The following is a 21,072-nucleotide window of genomic DNA, read 5'->3' as shown; positions in this document are numbered from 1 at the left end:
TTTGTTTTATTGTTTCTTGATGTCTCGTGATGTCATTATTTTCTATTTGTCCAATTCTAATTTTTAAAGAATGAATTTCTTCCATGACCTTTTGATCCTCCTTTTCTATGTGGTCCATTCTACTCTTCATTGAACTATTTCCTTAATTGGATTTTTTGGCATCATTTTCCAGTAGGTCATTTCTGTTTTTTAAGTTGTTATTTTCTTTTTGCATTATATTCATTTCTTTTTCCTGAACTGGGAGTTCTGAAAGCTGGTGAGTCTGTCACCTAGGCTGATGGATTGCAGGACTCAGCACTCTGAGCTATTTTGCCTTGTGTCTCAGGCCTTCACCACAGTGCAGGCTTGAAAAGGCCAAGTACTATGGACTTCCAGGCCTCACTTTGGGCCAGTGCCAATTCCTGGGACTTCAAGTGGTGGGTCTGAGATATGGGGTACTATGTTGTTGGTGTAGTAAGGGTCCTGGGATCCCAAAGTTGGCCTAGGCCCAGGCTTGCTCTCCTCCATGTATTTTGCTTCTGGTTCCCCCTTATCCCATGAAAATTAAGTGTCTCTGCCTATATTTCAAGTTCTGATCTGTAGGAGAGGCCCCTTACTCCATCTCATTGTTGTTTTTGACTCCTGTCTTTTTAAGATGGATTTTAAAGATTGGTTTGAATGGATTATCAGAGTGGTTACAGTTTTTGCTGCTACCAAGCCTCCATCTTGGCTCCACCTTTCTCTCTTCTTTGTACTATGAAAGGGGATATTTATCACTGATAGTAAAGAAAAAATCATGACAGAAATGAAGTAAAAAATGATATTCTTCAATTTGCATTCATGTTACTTCAATTCTTTCTATGGCAGTTGTGGAAAGGAAATTAAATCAAGTTCTGGACTCTCTGCCACTGTGTTGGAACAAGGAACAGTGGGAATATTAGAGAGAGAAGAAATTGACAAGACTGACAATTGGTGGGGGAAGGGGCAACTGGGAGTGGCACTTGGTTTTGGATCTGGCACTTCCTTCCTGGCTTTGGAAGGTGTATAGCTTTTCTTCCCAGTCTCTGGATAGAATTACCTCTATTTTCTTCAGCCCGAAGAGACGGGCCCAACCAGCTCTGAAGGTCAGAACTTTTCTTGTTGCTTGCTGTCTCCTGCTAAGATTTTGAAATAACAAACAAACAAACAACAACAACAACAACAACAACAACAACAAAAAACTAAAACAGATATAATGTAGACAGGAATAAGAGAAACTCCACCAGCATGTGAGGTCTGACCTCAGCTCCAATGCTGAGAGAGACTTAAACCTTATCTAGAGGAATACCTCTCCCCTCTGCCCTGATACCTCTCCAATTTGTACTGTTTATTAAAATTTACCTCATTTGAATATCGCAGTCAGATAAGAGGACTATCTTTTCAGGGGGCATAGAGGGAGCTGAACCTCAGGACAATCATTCAACTACAAACAGTCCTTATCGGACCACTGTTGGGTGACCAAAGTCTGGGGAAAGGCTTGTCCCTCATGAAGGTCCATGTTTACCTGCTCCATGGCATCTTCGGCATCAATCAATAGCAAAGACATCCCTGCAGGCTATCATAAGTGGCCCATTTCTTGGACACCCATTTTGTTCAAAAATAGCCTCTTGGCAGGGGACATCTCTCTCCTTTTGCCTCACCAGTAGCCATATTCCCTCTCTCCCTTCAACTCTTCCATTCTCTGCTACAAATCTTCCATATCCCCTGTTTTTCATATTCACCCATCTTTCCCAATAAATATTAATTTTTTTTTGGTGAGTGAATAGCCTTTTTGTCATGAATTCCTTGTAACTGGCCTGGATCCTTGCACTGCTGATGATTGTTAAGTTAATCACAATTGATCATTGTATATTATTGTCATTACTATGTTTTTTACTGGTTCTATATTTTATTTTGCTTCTCCTCATATAAATCTGTCTAGGTCTCAGGTAATGTACATGAATAAAGTATTTCGGAAACCAAAAACTCTACATAGATGCATACTATTAATTTATAATATGGAATGATACTAAATTGATCTTTCCCCAAAACTTAATTCATCATATTACTCACTGGATCAAAAAATCTTTTTTTAGTCTTTTTACCCACTCTCTCCCAAGGCTTACAGGTTTTTGAGGGTTGTCTATAAATTTCCTCTCCCCTATCATCCCATCTTATTTCTTTCTGACCAAGTTACATAGTCAGGGATATCTTTTTGATATCTCCCATTTCTGCCTCAGTTTACATGGCCTCCAAAGACACCTTACTTTGATACTGAATTTCTAGAAGACTATCCTGTCACCACACAAGCTTTGATAGGCAGGGTTAATCTTGAAAACTTTCAAGTACAGAACAGTTGATAGCCTGTATTTCTATTTTCAAAAGGCAGCCTATGTTTGGAAAGATATCCCCAGGTCAGCAGCAGGGTGAAGAATTCTTCAGCAACTTTTCAAAGTTATTTAGTAAGTTGGAGAGTGATCATGATCCCCCTTTTTTGTGGTTGCTGTAGTGTCTGCACCAATAAAATTACATTTCTTTGAAATATTAAAGTACTTTGCTTTATTCTTTGCTTATTCTCTTTCCCTTTTACTCCCCATTTATGTAGGTAAATTCTATACATTCTTCAAAGACTAGTAAAAGTCTAACCTCTGATATGGAATTCTTGACTTTCCACTCCAGACTACAAATTACACTCTCTTCCTTCTCTAAATGGTTATCTCACCTATAGCCATAGAATTTAACACTGACTTTCTTCAGGCTTTATTTTTATTAATATTATCTCTCTGACAAGATTGTAAGTTCCTTAAGGTCAGAGACCAGAACTTCTTTTTTTTTTTTTTTGAAACACATTACTATAGAAAGAAATGTTTCATAGATGAAGTAACATGATACAGTGGATAGAACATGGGGATGAATTCAAATTCAATCATTCAAGACATTTACTAGCTGTGGGACCCTGGACAAGTTACTCAACTAGTATTTACTTCAATTTTCTTAACCGTAAAATGGTAATAATAATACCAGCTTTCCAGTTGTTTTGAGAATCAAATAACATTTAGCAAAGTTCCTGTCACATAATAGGCACTTTATAAATATTTATTCCTTATTCCATATAATAAATATTTGTTGTTTGATTGACATTACCCTGGGAGGATTAATATATTACCATAATTATAACTGACATTTAAAAGTTAAAGTATGGTATATAGCAAATGCTTTTCATGAAATATATCATCTCATTTAAAACAAAATATCTCTTTGAAACAGATACTATAGGTTTATTGGCAGATGAGAACAATTTGTTCCAATGACCTAAAAAGTAGCTAAAGTTGGCCCTGTAGAGTACTTAGAGCCTGGTTAGACAGCAGTGAAGCCAAGACCTTCTGCTTCATCCTGGGTCATCACCAGTCATCCTGACTTGTGTCTTGCCACTGGACTTAGAAGACTCTGGAAGAGAGAATGAGGCTGATGACTTTGCATATCTCTGCCTCACATAAATACAATTCATACTGGAATCAAAAGACATCACAAGAGATGTCATTTTGATCTTCTTCCAGTATGAAGGACAACAATCAATAACCATTAACTCCCTTGAGACATACTTGAAGCAGATACTATAGATATTATCTGTTTTATAGATGAGAAAAGTGAGGCTCAGAGGATAAGTGACTTTCCCAATATCACCAAGACGGTTGCATGTCAGATTCTGGATTCAAACCTAGATCTCATTTTAACATAAATAGTACAATTATTCTAGCCACTGTTGTTTTTTTTTTCAATATTCTTACCAATTTAAGTAATAATGTTTGTTATATTAGCTAGCCACTATCTTATTAAGGACTCTCAGGAAAATATTGTTTGAAGGAGGAGAAAAGGGAACATATTAATCCTGTCAAGGACAAGTTGAAGACATACAGAAGTTAAAAAGGATAGGCAGAGAATTTAGTAAGGAGCCTTAAGAGCAATTTCTGAGAAAAGGAAACAAACATTGAAAAGAGAATAGAGAAACAAACACTTCACCTACTTCAAACTTTACCTTAAAGTCAGTTCTACTTGCAGATAGCTCTGTAATTCTTCCTTTCTGAGTAAATATTTAAGAAGGTATGTCAGAGGGTGCAGTAGCTTTGCTATTCAAACAAATGTGGTCAAGCCATAAGATATGAGAACAAAAAATATAGCAGAGTAACCTACGTACTCTTTATTACCTTGTGACCTTTGGTAAATTATTTAACCTTTCTGGGATTTTCCTCATCTATAAAATGAAGGAGCTTGAACTAGATGGCCTGTAAGGACCTTTCTAGCTCTACAATCAGTGATGGCAAGTTGGAGGACTTCATGTGTCCCCAAAGAAATCTCTGTGTGCAATATTTGGTACATGTGCCATAGGTTCACCATTATGGCTCCAGATCTATGATTCTATAACCTTAAAGGAAAACCAATTTTTAAATAGTATAAATTGCAGACCTAAGACTGCAAATATATGAGACTAAGTCATCAGGATGTAAATGAAAAAAAAGAATTCAGCAAATAGTGAGCTATCTTGTCTGTAATTAGCATCACATATTTGGAAGCACTTAGATAATTGGTTTAATTTTCCAGTTTTTATTCAAGTGTTTGACCTTGTGACCTAAATGACAATGCTATAAATAATACCAAGTTCTGTCCAGTATCTTCAACCACACAAAGCCCACAACCTATTTGTCTATGAATGTGTACATTATGGAAAATATGATAGCCATCAATCATTTCAGTTTCCCTCCCCCATAGGAAGTACTATATTTAAATATAAAAGAAAACTATACTTAGAAAGATGTCAAGTTAAGTAGGTTAGAGAAATGGATGGATAGATAGATAGATAGATAGATAGATAGATAAATAGATAGATAGAAGATAGCTTTCCTAACAAAATGATCTGGTTTACAATATACATAAGAAATGGATAATAGTTTATGTCTATAAGCTCTTGATAAATAGAGTCCTATTGACATAAGAGGGTTTTGCTTGTCCCTTGGCTATACAGAAAGGAAATGGTTCATTCTACAGACAGATTGATCTTTTTACATCCTTTTAAAACATGGATCTTTTTAAAAAGTGCTTTCCCATGTATTTTAACTGGAAAGCTAAAAACATTAGTGACTTATACTGAACACAGTATTTTAATTTTTATTAAAACTTGACCTCAGAAGAAATGAACAGAAATAAGAGTGTTTTGTTTACAATGCCAATTTAAAGAAAAATTCAACATTTATTAGAAAATCAAATTGGAAAAAAAATACTATTTCCAGACCAAAAGCAAGAAAATGCACAACAAAGGAAAGCCTTAGCAGCCTGATATTCATAAAAAATAACATTGTTTTCCATTTGATACTTTCTAACCATGTTACCTATTGCCCCATTTGGATTTTTTCCTCAGAAATTTTTCAATACCTTGCATAAAAAACATGTTCACCTTTGTTATATAACTATGAAGAAAAATGATTTAAGATACCCCTCTTACTCTAAGAAGAACACATAAATAGTTGTAAAGTATTCACTATCATTTTATATATACAAATCAAAATCCTTTAGATGAGTTTGAACCGGACAAGACAGCATGCTGTAGTCAAAGGTACAAAGGTTTAAGAGTGAAATGATTCAGAGTCTTGACCTGCTACTAAATCACATTATTTCCTTTCTGTTAAGGGAGGAAGGAAACTCTGAAGTAGCAGTTCTATTAGCTTCCATCTCTTTCCATTTTAATGGCATAGTGTACTATTTGTATAGAATATCTCCCCTCCCACCTCATGACTTTACCTTGGCCTTTTCATAAAAGGAAATAGTGATGCGAAGCCCATAGATGTTTGAGATGACATTTGCACTGGTAAAGTAGAAAAAATGTGGCACTTGTAATCAGAACACAAGTGGTTTTGAATCCTTACTTCTTCTGTATGTGTGAGTTTGGGCAAATTGCTGACCTTCTCTCAAAGGTCTTTTTCCTCACCTATAAAATGAGAATAACAATACTTTTATGTTCTACTTCATAAAGTTTACCAGACTTGTAGGAACAACTTCACAGTGAGGTTGAGAGAAGCTTTAACTTACTATTATTTTTAAACAGAGAGCCTTACAATAGTATGTAAATGTGCACTAGATCCTGAATATGCATATTTCTATAATCAGAAACCCAAAGAAGTTTGTTAAAATGCCCAAAAAAGGTTGCATGTTGTACTCAGGGAACAGATAGTCTCCAATGCCAATGGGAAATCAACAAGGACCACAGCTTTAGCTAATGAGTTCTCATGAAAGAACGCAGTTCATTAAGACACTGCTAGATGGCATTACTTGAAAGCACTCTTCTGAAGTCAGCAACACAAAATTAAGCTATGTAGAAATTAGAGACCAGCTGCCCTACTTTTTCTAATAGCAAGGGAGGCTGTAGTCACTTGGCAGTTCTCTGTTAACTGGAAAAGAATAAGGAAAGGGGAAGACAAATAAAGTGTTCTAGAAATTGCTTCTGTTGAGATAAGGCAGGAACCAATTTCCTATTGTCCCACTGAATCTCCTACTTTCTTGTGTTGATCAAGGTAGAGTTAGTGATCTGTGGTTTCAAATGCTAAAGAGATGTCAGGGGGCAGTGCACAATTAACCTTATCAGAGGCAGGAGCAATCAATAGGGCACTTCAGGACAATTGACAACACTGTTTCTTTACTCAGGGATGAGTTAAAGCCAAAGGTAAACTTCAGACATGCAGCAGAATATAGAGAAAACCCGCAGCCTATAGAAATGTGGGCCTTCAGGGTTGCTAGAATACTTATTTAAAAACAGGATCTTTTGAAATTAGGTCCATGCATGTAAGAGAACTGAGAAAAGGAGCCTAGATTCCAAATCTCTGTTCTTTAGAGTTGAAGAAATTGTGACTTAGTGATTGTTTCAGTGTTGGGAGTTGAAGGTCTGACTGCCAGTCCTGACTCTATACCTTACTAGCCATGTGACCCAGGATGTGTGACAATTTCTCAGGACCTCAATTTCCTCTTCCTCAAAATAGGAATTGTAATAATGTCATTCCTGAATACTTGAGATTATTCAGTGGCTCAACTAAAAGTTGAGAAAGTGCTTTTGGAGTCACAAAGTGCTATACAAATATGAACTATAATGATTAAATTACTTTCCCAAAGCTTGTACCTACTGAGTAAGAGAAACAGGAATCCTTTCAGTCCATACTTGACTACCTCATTGGGCTTTAGTATAAAGTAGATATATTGATATGATGCAAAAATAATAAGTTTTTATTTCCGTTTGAAAATGAAATTTAAAGAATTTGGGACTAAAAGGATGACAGCCTAGTGTATGGAGAGTAAGCTTTGGAAATAGGAAGATTAGATTCATATCTCACCTCTGATAAAATAGCTTGGAGACCTTGGTCAAGTCAACTAAGCAATCAATAGTCTAGGCAACTTGTGGTGAGGTGGATAGAGACTAGCCTGGAGTCAGGAAGACATATTTCACAGTTCAGTTCTGGCTTCAGCCACTTACTGGCTGTGCAACTCTGGGCACGTCACTTAACTTTGTTGGCCTCAGTTTCCCTGGTCTATCAAATGATTTGGAGAAGGAAATGGCAAAGCATTCCAGTACCTTTGCCAAGAAAATCCCTAATGAGGTCATGAGGAGTCCAATACAACTGAGTCATTGAATAACAAAACCTCTCAGCAACTCACTAAAATGATAAATTGTAGAGAAGATATTAATTTGTTTTGTATAGCTTCCCAAACCCGTGAGAAGCTACAAGGTAGGAAGATAGAAAAATGAGAGAAGATTTGGATACCGTGAAGGGCGAGTTGGAGCCGAGTTCGAGATGTCAGAAATGAGTCAGAGATCAGGTCTTATTAATATCATAGAGCCTCAGCCAAGCCCCAATCAGTGGATGTCTCTGAAAGGCCCAATTCCCGTCCAAAGATCCAAATTTAATACCACACAGATCGGAGACATGATAGAGAAAAGAAAGTGCCTGGCCGAAGGCCAGGTCCCAGGTGAGAGAGATAGAGAAGGAAAGGAATTAAAGGACAAGGACAGGCATCAGTGAGAGCTGAGATCCAAGAGAGCGAGAGGGCAGAGATTGCTGTGGCTCTGTTTTTAATCTCTTTGATATGCAAATATACATGATACATAGGGATGATTATCATTGGTTAATACAAGGTATAGGTGTGGTTTATCTTAGCCAGGTGAGCACAAACAAACCTGTTTTTCCGCCTCACCTGGGGGAAGCTGGGGTCAAGGGTCAGAGGCTTTCCTAGCCATGTGCAAGACTGAGCATGCTGTCTTCTAAGCCACTCTGTACATTCTAACTGCTTCCCTTGTCCCAAGGTAGGGGTGGACTGCTACATTTTGCAAAGAAGTTTCCTCAATCCAGGATTTCTTTATATCAATGAAGTCATAGATCTAGTCCCAGACCCTGTCATTATGTAAGTAGATAGCTGGTGGATTGTAGTCTAAGGAAGTACCTCAAAGTTAGGAAGCTTCAAGTGTTGCCTTTGAAACCTAGTATCTCTTGCACTGCTTTCTAAAGAGATAAATTACCAATGAATTTCATGTTTACATGGGTAGAGCAAGTTTCCTCAAGGTCTGAAAAACCATAACAAAAATTATATTCTAATCCAGAATGAAAAAGTATATGGAGATATATTATAAAAATAATGCTCGGGAAAATAGACTATTACTTTACAGAATTACATATATGAGGTCTCCGAATCCAGTAGCATTATATGGGAATTATTTATATTTGATTTAACTGCTTTCAGACAAGCATTCATTAAAGAAAGGCAGTGATACCCTTTATTTTTCAAGTTCTTTCAAATGCCTTAATATTCCTCTAAAGTTCAACTCAATAATCATTTATTAAGTGTGTGTTAAGTGCCAGGAATTGTACAAGGGCCTGGGGGTATGACAAAAGTTGAAAAAGAAATTGGTCCTAGATTACCTTTGGTAAATCAAATTATATTAGTCAAATCATATCTGTCAATGACCTCTTACTTTTCAGTAGGATACTCTTTATTTCTCTGAGGTAAATGCTTTTCTAAGAAATAATTCTTTTGTAATACAAAGACACATTTTGTAAATCTAGATTCTTTGTCTCAGTTTTTCTTAAAACAATTTAAATCTATGTTAATAATTACATCTGTCAAAAAAATCATCCTTTCCTTTTCGAGAGCATTTAACTGCTGCAATTATTTAAATATCTATCTGATTTTGGATAACTTTGTACATCATAATTATTTACCTCCTCAATTGAATGTGGTTTGAAGATTGAATAATGTGGTTTATAGAATACATAAGGAATTGTGTTATTTGAAAAAAAATGACTGCAGGAAAGGTAACTTGAGGGTAAAGAAAATTAACAGTGCTCCTTTGCTTTGGGCTCTGAAAATCCTCCAGGTCATGTTGTCTTCTTTCAGTTTTCTCTTGTGGAATAGAGTGCATTAGCAAATCATCAAATATCAATTATAGGTTGCCATGTTTATTTTTAATAAATAACTAGCACTTAATCCTATAAATTCTGAAATCCAGTGAAGTAGCACACATGCCTCTACACTAGGAAGTGAAAACAGTCCTTCCCATCCTACTTCAATAGAATCCAGATAGTATCCATAGGATACTATGTTCTTAAAAACATGTTAGCAACATATTCTCCCATAAAGTCCTCAACAGTTCTGTAGATTCTGTAGAATTGTGAACAAGTAAATGAAGGAGACATCATTTCATTTTAGGGATAATCCATCAGTCCAGGCTATGTACATTTCATTACATGGCCCATTCCTGCCTTTCTAGCCTTCTTATACCTTACTTTCTTTCCCACAGGATTGATCTCAAGAATTCTACAAAGAGGCAGCTAGTAAATAATACTCCAATAAAATGTGAGTTTGATAGTAGAGTGTTTTTCAAAAAGTCTTTGATGGTTAGAACCCCAAAATGCCTGGGCACCCAAGGCCTTAATGAATACCTGTTAAATTAAATTCTTAAAGACTTAGTCTCACTTAGTTCCTCTCTGATATATCTTACTTAAGGGACTAGGAGCAAGTCAGTGAATAGTCAATAGACATTCATTAACTACTGACAAGTACTGTACCTTTAAGGGAATACAAAAGAGTCAAAAGATAGTTCTTCAAGAATCCCACACTTTGAGCCTCAGGCAAAACCCTAGAATTTATCTAGAAATCTCACATCATTTTCATATTTCCTAATTGGTAGGGTTTTTTTGTCTTATAATTTGAAAACTACTCCTAAAATATTAATGTAGAAATATATAGTCAATCAAAGGATTCAAATAAAAATATCCAAAGATGGGTATCTCAGTTGATTCCCTCAAATGGAGAAGAAACTCCTGATCCATTACTTTCCCTTGGCTTCAATTTCTTGAAGAGGGAGTTAGATTAAATACTTTCTAAGGTCCTTTAAAACCACATTTTTTGAAAGACATTGAAACTCTGAAGACTATCTATTATACCATTACCATGAAAATTATAGGTCTTGAAATCATCTCACATGGGAATTGGTTGAAGAACCTGGAGAAAAGTTACCCTCTGAAAGAGGAAGCCCAAGAATGTTGTACTTGAGCTTTTGAAGAGCTGTTATACAAAAGAGTGGTTAGACTTGCTCTACTTATCCCCACAAGGCATAGTTAGAAGCAGAGTGTTAAAGTTCTTGGGAGATAGATTTCAGTTAATAACAATAACAATAACTCATAGCTAATAGGTGGCATTGTGGATAAGCCTCTGGATGTGGAATCTGGAATATCTGAGTTCAAGACTAGTCTCAGATACTATGTGACTTTGGACATGTCATTTAACCTCTATTTGCCTCACTTATCTCAACTATAAAGTGAGAATAACCATAGCTCCTGTCTCCCAGAGTTGTTGTAAGGGTCAAATGATATACTATTTGCAAAACACTTAGCACAGCCCCTGACACATAGTAGGTGATATATAAATGCTCACTATTATCAATTTCTTATTAGTTTAACTCTGATGTCCTTTCCAGCACTGATGTTTTGTGATTCCAACTCAGTCACCATAATATTACATTTTTTTCCCAGTTCAAGCATTTTAAATTAAGCAGATCCATGTTATTCTGAATCAATTGAGTTAGCATTGTTTATCACACACAACCACTCCCTTAGAAATGTAGTTAACTTTACTCAATAGCCCCTAAGATTATAGAATTTATTGCTATTTGATAACCTCATACACTATAATAAATACACTTCTGAAATAAATTCCAAAATAGTATGGCCCTTATTTTTTGTTGCAGTTATCTATTATAAAAAAGCAGCAACATTACTAAAACAAATATCTCTCTCCTATTTAATACAATACATAAATTGCATCTTGTATAAGAATATAAATAATATCATTGTATGAATGTATCCAGAAACTTACTAGATTTGGTACAGTATTACTAGAGTCTCTCATACAATTCAGTCATTGATTTGAGGCAACTCTTCACTTTTTGCCCATTCCCCTCACAAAACTTTGATTTCTTTATTTCTTCACAGGGACTTAAACAATGAGTATTGAGTACAGAGCTCTATCCACTTCTCTCTAGGATTGTTTCCTTTAAAACACATGTTAAGATTATTGAGAGAAGTATAGCATGAGGTGATCCCTGTGAGTATGGTGGCCGAAGAGCTAGTAACTGTAGGGTGGGGCTTCACCACCACCCTGAAGGGCCCCCGTAAGGCATTGCTGACCCCTGCCACCAGCACAGGAAAGTTCACTTAAGGATGGTAACTCACTGTCATATTTATATCTTCAAAGATCTAGCATAGTGCTTAGAACATAGTTTACTTTCAGTTTGTTACAGATTAGAGCCAACATCAATCCACTCCATCAATATAAATTAATTCATACTACTTTGTCAAGAAAAGAACTAGAAGAAATTTTTTATGATCCAAAAAATTGGGGAGCAGAAACAGTCAAATCAGGCATTGTATGGATCCATGAAAGGTTATGGTACAAGAATAATGACGATTTGCATAAGCTTTGATGTGTTCTACTGAAAGAAAGAACAAGGAAGACAAAAGACAGAGATTGTCAATGCTGAAAAGGTGACAGAATCCATGGATGCTTTAGATAAAGTTGTTCAGGAAAGAGATGATGCTTTAAGACTTCCTCAGACAGGTCAAGAAAGGTCAAGACCAGGTGACTAGAGGAAAGACATTTTTGAACTTATCATCTGGTACAAGTAAAGCAGTGGCCAATACCCTGGTACCTCAACAAAAGTTACAACAGAAAGACATACTTTACAGTGCCTTATGTGAATCAGTTTGTCAGACTGAGGCTTGAAAAGTACTTACATAATGAAGCTAAGAAGAAAAGTTTAAAGAGAAGGAATGAGAAGATACTTCAAAGAAAATTTCCACACACGTCTGCTGAAGCCTAAAACTGAAACCTAACCACGGATAGAGTGAACTCCCTTACTTTTCCTAGTTCTATTTCACCCTATAAAATTACACTTTTCCCCTTAATTTAAGACTGGCTGTTAATTCCAAGTAAGTGGTGAATTAAAAAAAATTATCTTGATCTTTAAAAAAAACCAAACACATTAATATCATCTATTTCCCTTGATGGTCATGTGTTACTGATAGGGGATAAAAAGAGGAGAAAGTATATTTTATGCACAGATTCTTTGCTCATAGAAACTTCAGTTCCAAAAAAGAGCTGGCCTTATGATACCTTCACCATAAGTGCACCATTTCTGGTTCTATCTCTTTTCAACCTAATACATTCATAGGCAATACGATAGACATATAGGCATGAATGGAAGTACAATTGAAAATGACCCATAAAGGAAAAAGAGTAACTAGATTTGTCATTTGTTTATAAATTGTTTTTTTTCTTTTTCCAATTCTATTTAACAACCAATGTTTATTATATTTATTCATTCAAGTCACAGTTCTAGGCATTGTACTAAGCAGAGGGGATATTATTTGTCCTTTTTAAAGAGGACTAAAGTTGCCTTGGTTTGTACATGAATAGAGGATAAAAGATTGATTACCAATGATCCTTTCTGTTCTCAATGATCTTATAGTTGGCCAGGGGGAAAAGGAAGGGCACATACACAATTGAATTCAACAATCATATACTAATAACGTCATTTTCACTGCCATTGGGAAGATTACATTTCTACAGAATGTACCCAGTAAGAATATTACAAGGTATAGTGTCATACAGAAAAGTTGCAGTGTTTTAACAATGTTTGAAGCAGAAGCAAACTTTTTTCAGTTCTAAAGATGATGGAGGAGTTTTAGGCATGGGGGAAATGCTGTGCAAAATGAAGATGAGAGTTGAACATCTTGCTATAGACAAGTTTACCTGGAATATAAAGTACATGCAAAGGAGTTGGGTAAGGTGAGAAAAGTAGAAAAGAACCAAACTGGGGAGGGCCTTATAGGTTATATATGTACTCTCAGGCAATACAAATTTTCACATTTGTTATGTTATGAAAGGAGACATATTGCTTATAAAAGGAAAAGAAAACCTATGAAGGAAATAAAAGTAAAGAATATTCATACATTTCAGTCTGCATTCAGATTCTATCAGTTCTTTCTATGGTTGGTGAATGGTCTTTTTTGTTATGAGCCCCTTGAAGTTCTCTTAGATCCTTTCATTGCTGATAATAATTAAATCTCTTATAGCTGATGATCATACATTATTGCTCTTATTGTGTACAATGTTCTGCTTCTGCTCAGTTCACCTCATATAAGATTGCTAACATTTTTATATTTTTCTAAAATCCCTTACTTTGTATCCCAGAATCAATACTGTGCATTAGTTCCAAGGCAGAAGAGTGGCAAAGACTTGGCAATGAGGGTTGGGTGACTTGTCCAGGGTCACACAACTAAGAATTATTTGAAATCATATTTGAAACTAAGACTTCTGAACTCCAGGACTGCCTCTCTATCCACCTAGCCACCTAACTGCCCTTAGTTGGATGACTTTCTCATTGGAATAGCCAATTTAGATCAACGCTTTCAGGTTATTTTGATAGTTAAGTGAAGGTTTGACTAGAGCAAAGAGATCATCAAAGAGATGGAAACAGGGGCTACTTAACCATGAATAAGGTTCATCACAAGCCACATATTGACTTAGAAAACCATCGATAATTAACCTTATCTATGCCCCATTGAATTTTAGGCATGGGGGAAATGCTGTGCAAAATGAAGGTGAGAGTTGAACATCTTGCTATAGACAAGTTTTGCTAATTTTTATTACCAATTACATTTTAATTTATTTGGGGCAGCACTCAAGAGTACGGCAGGCAACAATACAGCCCTCTGCTAGTGAGTCATACCTCTGGATTAAAGAATAGAGAAAACAATAGGTAGGGAAGACAAGTTGTTAGAGGCTGCTATAATAATTCAAATGAGTTATGATGAAGGCCTAAAGTAAGGTAATGGAAGTTTTAATTATAACAGTTCTTTAAGGTTTGCAAAGCCCTATATACATATTATCTAATTTGAAAAACCCTATTGAACTTCAACAATTTGTTGAATAGGCAACAAAAACAATTGAGGCCAAGTTATTAGCCATTTATTAACAGGACCTGAATCCCTTCAGTGGATGGAACCTCAACTCTTCCTCATGATCTGAGATCTTCTCCTCCCTTTGGGTTTAATAATGCTTGTTACCCAGCTGATACAAAAGATATAGAAGAGGCAGAGTAAAATATAAAATCTTGTTTGTCAATAAATATATACACTGACTTTTTAGGAGGGTCTACTAGGAAGGCCAGAAGGCAGATGTCAACAAGTGTGTTCCTGGGATGGTCTAGGCATAGGCTATCTCTGCTGATTAAGGGGCAACAAGCAGGATGCCTCCCATGTTGGTCCACCTTAGGGAATAAGAAGGGTGAAGGGGCCATAGTAGAGGAGCTCCTAAAATAACTGGGGGACTTTGCATACCATTTGAACATCTCTATCATGCTAAACCTTGATGGTTGGATTCAAGGTGGAGATTGGTTCCAGTCTTCTCTTCAAGGTAGTGATCCTCTAATTAGCATGATTAAAAGAGCCAATGTATTTTACAAGGCTAATATAAGGAAGAGAGTTCCTAAACTGATTGAATCATCCTAAGTATAATTAATACAGATTGATTACCTACTTGACTAAATATATGATTAACTACATATAAAAATAATAAGCACTTCTATGAAATCCAACTAAACTGGATCATACTGTTTAGAAATAAACAAGCAGAGGGATCAATAAAGCAATCACTTTTCAGACTATGAAGAAATTGGAGTGATTGTGTGACCCTAGGCAAGTCACTTGATATTCTTTGCCTCAGTTTCCTCATTTGTAAAATGAGCTTGAGAAAGAAAAGACAAATATCTATCAATATCTTTGCAAAGAAAATCCTGAGTGTCACAAAGAATTTGACATGTCTAAAAAAACAAATAAATGATACCACAAATATGATACCATTGAGGTAAATAAAGTTGCCTGCTGAAGATTAAGTGATAACCTTACCTGGAGTCACACATCTTCTAAGTGTCTGAGACAGGATTCACATTCAGGTCTTCTTGTATGCAAATCCACCTCAACTACCACCATCTAGCTGAAGAGAATCTTGCAATGGATGCAAGATAAACTGTAGAGTTAGAATGAGGAGATATTGATAAATGATTGGTGATGGGTTGCAAGGTAGTAGGGACAGAAAGAAATGATTCCAAGGAGCCTGGAGATAGCTAGAAACCAAAGAAATATGGACATCAGAGCAGAGGGTAGTGATGGATTACTTCCATTTTAGATATATTGAGTTTGAAGTAAGATATCTGTGTGGAGTTGTCTAGCAGGCAATTGGAGGCGTGAGAGAGGAGCTCAAGGGAGAGATTGTAGTGTGAAATATTATTGTAAGAGTTAGTTCAATGAATAAAGTCATGGTCTAATAAATGTAAATAATGACAAAAATAAATCTATATATTCGCTTCCCATTACTTACTAAATGTGAAACTAAAACTGTGTACAAAGCCCTTTTTCCTGTTCATTTAAATTATTTAAATAGTCCAGGAGAGTGTATTTATCTCTCTTTTGTATTGCCTAAACTAATTCTTGTCAAAGTATCCTCCAGGTAGAGGAATGATAAAACAATAGTCATTTAAATTCTAGAATACCTGTGTAAACACACACTTAGCAGTAACAAATTACTTGATTTCCCTTGATTGTCAAGACTAGCTCTTTTCCTCAATTTGTAAGCCCACGATGCCTAGAACAGTATACAGCTTGTGGAGTAGCTGCCTAATACATGAAGCTCTAAAGTTTCTCCCAGATCTAAAATATTATTTTCAATGATTTCTATGATTTTGAAAAAAAATACCAATAATTTTAGTTAATATTTATATGGTGTTTAAAGCAGCTAGGTGGTACAGTGGCTACAGTACAGGGTTAAGTGACTTGTCCAAGGTGACCCACATTTGAACTTGGATCTTCCTAACTACAGTCACTTAACCCTGTTCCTCTTAGTTTCCTCATCTATAAAATAAGCTGGAGAAGGAAGTGGCAAACAACTCCAATATTTTTTTGCTAAGAAGACCCCAAATGGAATTACAAAGTGTTAGATGTGACTGAAATGAATGATTAGCAGCAATAACCATAACGCGTAATATGTGCCAGGCTGTATGCTAAGTACTTTTAAATTATTATGTCATTTGATCCTTACAACAATCCTGAGAGGTAGGTGCTATTATATCATACTCCTTTTACTGATGAGAAAACTGAGGCGAACAGGTATCAAGTGACTTGCCCAGGGTCATATGACTAGTGAATATCTGAGGCTGGATTTTAACTCAAGAATTGTGATACTAGCCCTGATACTCCTCTATTCACAGCACTACCTCACTGACCAAATATTCAGGGAAGACATCATTTGACTATCCCTATATGAGTTAGGCCACAGAAATGAAATCTCTTCTTGTTCTTCACTTCAGAGAAGTCTCTTGGCTTTTAGTTAATAAAGGTTTAATCTTGGAATGTGGAGGACCTGTGTTCTACTCCTACCTCTACAAATACTAGTTTGCGATCTGGGGCAAGTCACAATCACCAGATGTCACAGGAAATCCTCTAAGATGAAATTATAGGTAAATTATTGATCTGTATTGATGGAAGGAGTTTCCAGTCCAAATTTATTTCCACATAGAGTTCCCTACACTGACAAAATCATAAGCCAAAGAACATATTCCACGGAACCTCCTACCAGCCTAATAAAGGGAAAATTTAAGAACTATGAGACATGATTGAGGGAATCAAGTGAAATAGCCTAAAGGGGAGAAAAAAATTTAAAAGCAACAAGGGACTATGGGAAATAATTCAATCAATCTTTAAGTATTTATTAAATGTCCTATTTGTGCAAAACATTATCTTGAGACTTGAGAGAGACAAACAAAATAGTCCCAATCCTCAAACAGTTTGCATTCTATTAGGGGATCAGGAGATACTTCTATAAATATATAAAGAATATATATGAAATAAATACAAAGAAATGTGGGGTTGGGGTGTGGGCACTCTGGAAATTGTACCATTGAGTGATGGGAAATCAAGATAGACCTCAAATAGTTGATGCTTCAGTTGAAATTTCAAGGAAACTAGGAATTTTAAATGTTAGAGCAAGGGAAGGAATGCATTCAGGCTTGAAAGGCAGCTTATTCCAAAGGCACAGAGATGAAATGGGGTATATTGTAGGAAAAATATCTCTTCTCCAAGTCCACATGGTAGGTAACTTCTGCCAAATGTTTATCATAATACAGAAACTATGAAGGTAAAATGATTGGTTTTATTATTATACTCAAGCATAAGTTGAGAACTCAAAGAAAATCTAAACAATTATGAGGATTCTGATGAGGTTTCTTATAAGCGACATTGCATCAGAGGTACAGAGAAATAATTCATTTGCATATTGAATTGTGGCCAATTTTCTTGGGTCATAAAAGTAAAGAGAAGGTAGCTCCATAATCCCATGCTTCTTCAATGTCATAAAAGTTCAAAAAACTTCATTAAACAGTCCTAATTACATATATCCCCCAAGGAAACAAACCATCTAGCTCTGAAGGTAAACTAAGTCAGGGTCCAAATCAAACTACATTTAAAGGGTTCACAAATAGGCAGAATGAGAAGGCGTTTTTCCATGTCTCTAAGGAGTCAGAGACAATTGATATCTTTCTTCAGCTTCTTATCTAAGGAATGCTTAGGACACTTAAGTAAGTTTTTATAGCCCATGCTTTGGTTGGGTTAAGTTAATGTTAAGCAAGGTTTAGGAGAGAAATAAAAATAAAACATTTCCATAACAAGTATCATATGTAAGGAACCACATGCAGTCCAGTTTATAATAAGGCTGGTTGGAATCAGGTAGTGAAAAGCTTTGAATACCAAATGGAGAAGATTTTTATTTGATCCTAGAGAGAATACCAATCCACTGGAGTTTATTGAACAGTGGAGTGACATGATCAGACTGAGCTTTAGGAAAACCCCCCTTTTTTAAACCCTTACCTTCCGTCTTGGAGTCAATACTGTGTATTGGCTCTAAGGAAGAAGAGTGGTAAGGGCTAGGCAGTGGGGGTCAAGTGACTTGCCCAGGGTCACACAGCTGGGAAGTGTCTGAGGCCAGATTTGAACCTAGGACCTCCCATCTCTAGGCCTGGCTCTCAATCCAGCTGCCCTGTAGGAAAATCACTTTGACAGATGTGTTGAGGCTAGATTGCAGTATGGAGAAATGTGATACAGGGAGACCAATTAGGAAGTTTAGGGCAACCATCTTATTGAGAGGTGATGAGAATCTGGACTATATGAGTGGGCAGAAGGAAATTGATACAAGAAATGTTGTGGAGGTAAAATAAACTAAGGAAATGTTAACACATCATTAATTTTCCTACCAAAATACATAAGCTTAATTCTCCATAAGTTCTTGGAGGTCTGGGGCTTCTCTTTGTCCCAGCACACCCCATGATTCTCAGTACAGTGCCATATTAGATACTCAACAAATATATTGTCACATGAATTTATGAATGAACAAAAGAATAAGTAATTTAAAATATTTAGAATATGTGTTTATATACTGAAACCTGTTTCCATTATATATCATTTGGCCATGCATCCATTAAAATACTTATCACCATTGCCTTATTTTTTTTCAGATCTTTTAGAAAATAGTTTTAGAAATGATTTCTATTGAATTTGGGTGGTGGAGGTTGAAAGGTTGCCTACTTTTATTGTGGCAGTGGTGTACTTTTAAATCATGGAAGCAATGATGAGAGATGCTCAGCAATGTTAATTCCAGATAATTGTGTAGGAGCTAGTTTCTGTTGAATGATTTAGGATGCTGTAGACAGACATATACCTTCAACACAGTGAATGTTTAGTGGTTTCAACATATTGTGTTAATGTTAATTTCCCCTTGTCTACAGGAGGAATTTTTAACTTCTTAGTTTAGCATTCAAGGTCCTTTTTAAATCTACTAGGGAGAATAAAGTGTTCTGGAAAAACTAACATCTTGGATGTGAGGGCTTGCAGAGCCTCTCACCCAGTTCTCACCAGAAGCTGCAAGAGTTGTAGCATGCTTAGCTGCCACAACCCATTAATATTGACTAGGCAGGTGGGCTAAACCATTTTGAGGGTAACTGACAGCCTAAAACTGTTTGGTGATTTGGGGAGATGTCTGTCCCAAGTATGTAAAGACTTCCTCTTGTGGAATGAGCAGATAAGAATAATTTGTTTCAATAGTCACAAAGGTTTCTGAAAAAGGCATAATACTTACAGCTTATTAAGGCATCAAAGATGCCAAGGTCATTCATCGAATCTCCAGCTGTCACCAGTCATCCTGATTTTTTTTCTTGCCACTGGACTTAGATAATTCTGGAAGAAAGAATGAGTGAGCCTGACAACTTCACAATTTTTCCTCATTTAAATCCAATTCATCTTCAAATCAAGACATAACCATGATGTCTTTGGTCTTCTTTAAAAGTTAAGGTTGCAGGAACAATAATAATCTTGCCCCAATCTACCTTTTCATCCTGCTTTTTCAACTGTTCATATTTTGAAACCACTGTCTTTCAGAAACAATCCAAATGTTATAGTACCTACTATCCAATAACCCTTAGCCACATGTTAAGATTTCATGCCTTTGTTCTTTTGCTTACCATCTTTCACCCAAGAGGAATGAACTCATTTTCTCTTCCTAAATCCTATGCAATCCTTATTTTTTTAATCGCTGAGAAGCTAAGTATTTTTGTCATTTGAGTAGCGAATGAACTGAAAGCTATCAAATAATAAAGTACACAGACATTTGTTGCATGTAAAATATCCTTAAGATGGGCAGTTCACTAAGACTGATGTTACATTAAAGATTCAGAATTTAGTATGATTAGCTTTGCAGGCTCAGAAATTCTTTACTAGTTCACTAAGTTCTAGATAATAACTATAGTATCTTCTATCTTCTATCAATATCACATTTAACAGAGCACTGTCGGCCCAACACCCAAAATATCAGGTGAATTAAGGGGGCAAATCAGTGTCAGTCCTAGTAGTGGACTACTGGGAAGTTGAATGAAGCTGACCCACCTTCTGCCCTTGCTTGAAAACTTTTTGAGGTGCTTCCAACCAACTGAGCTCAGAGGATTTCTGTAGAATCTTTTGTAAAATTCTCAGACTGGAGACACGCTTTCTAATATATCTTCTTCCTTGTATTGCTGATTTACTGACTTGGCACAGAACTCTCGTTTTCATCTCTGTTCTGGTCATGCTTAGGGCATTACACGAAGCTGCTTTTATTCCTCTTGCCCCTTTGAACTTGGCTTTGACTGACTGCTGGCACACTCTACTCTAAAATAGACATTAGCCTCATTTCTTCTCCCCATTATCATCTGCCAATACTTGAGCCAATGCACTTAATGGATCTCATCGCCATATAAGACAAGGGACATACATTTAGATAGGTTAACTCATTTAATACCACAACATTCTAATGAGACTCATAGAATAGGTATTAATATCCCAACTTTATGTATCAGGAAACTTCATTTATCAATTCAGTTGAACAAACATTTATTAAGGCACT

General features: G+C 36.1%; 1 protein-coding gene and 1 pseudogene across 5 annotated transcripts in view; both read left to right on the top strand.

Annotated features, from left to right (window-relative positions):
* LOC130458859 (39S ribosomal protein L47, mitochondrial-like) overlaps positions 1-13,569 on the top strand; it is a 149,599-nt pseudogene extending 136,030 nt beyond the window's left edge.
* LRP1B (LDL receptor related protein 1B) overlaps positions 1-21,072 on the top strand; it is a 2,480,145-nt gene that overhangs the window by 1,045,612 nt on the left and 1,413,461 nt on the right. The window lies entirely within an intron of this gene.

Source organism: Monodelphis domestica, chromosome 4 (genome assembly GCF_027887165.1).
Source record: "Monodelphis domestica isolate mMonDom1 chromosome 4, mMonDom1.pri, whole genome shotgun sequence".
NCBI classification, from domain to species: domain Eukaryota; kingdom Metazoa; phylum Chordata; class Mammalia; order Didelphimorphia; family Didelphidae; genus Monodelphis; species Monodelphis domestica.
This window is presented reverse-complemented; position numbering and strand designations above follow the sequence as displayed.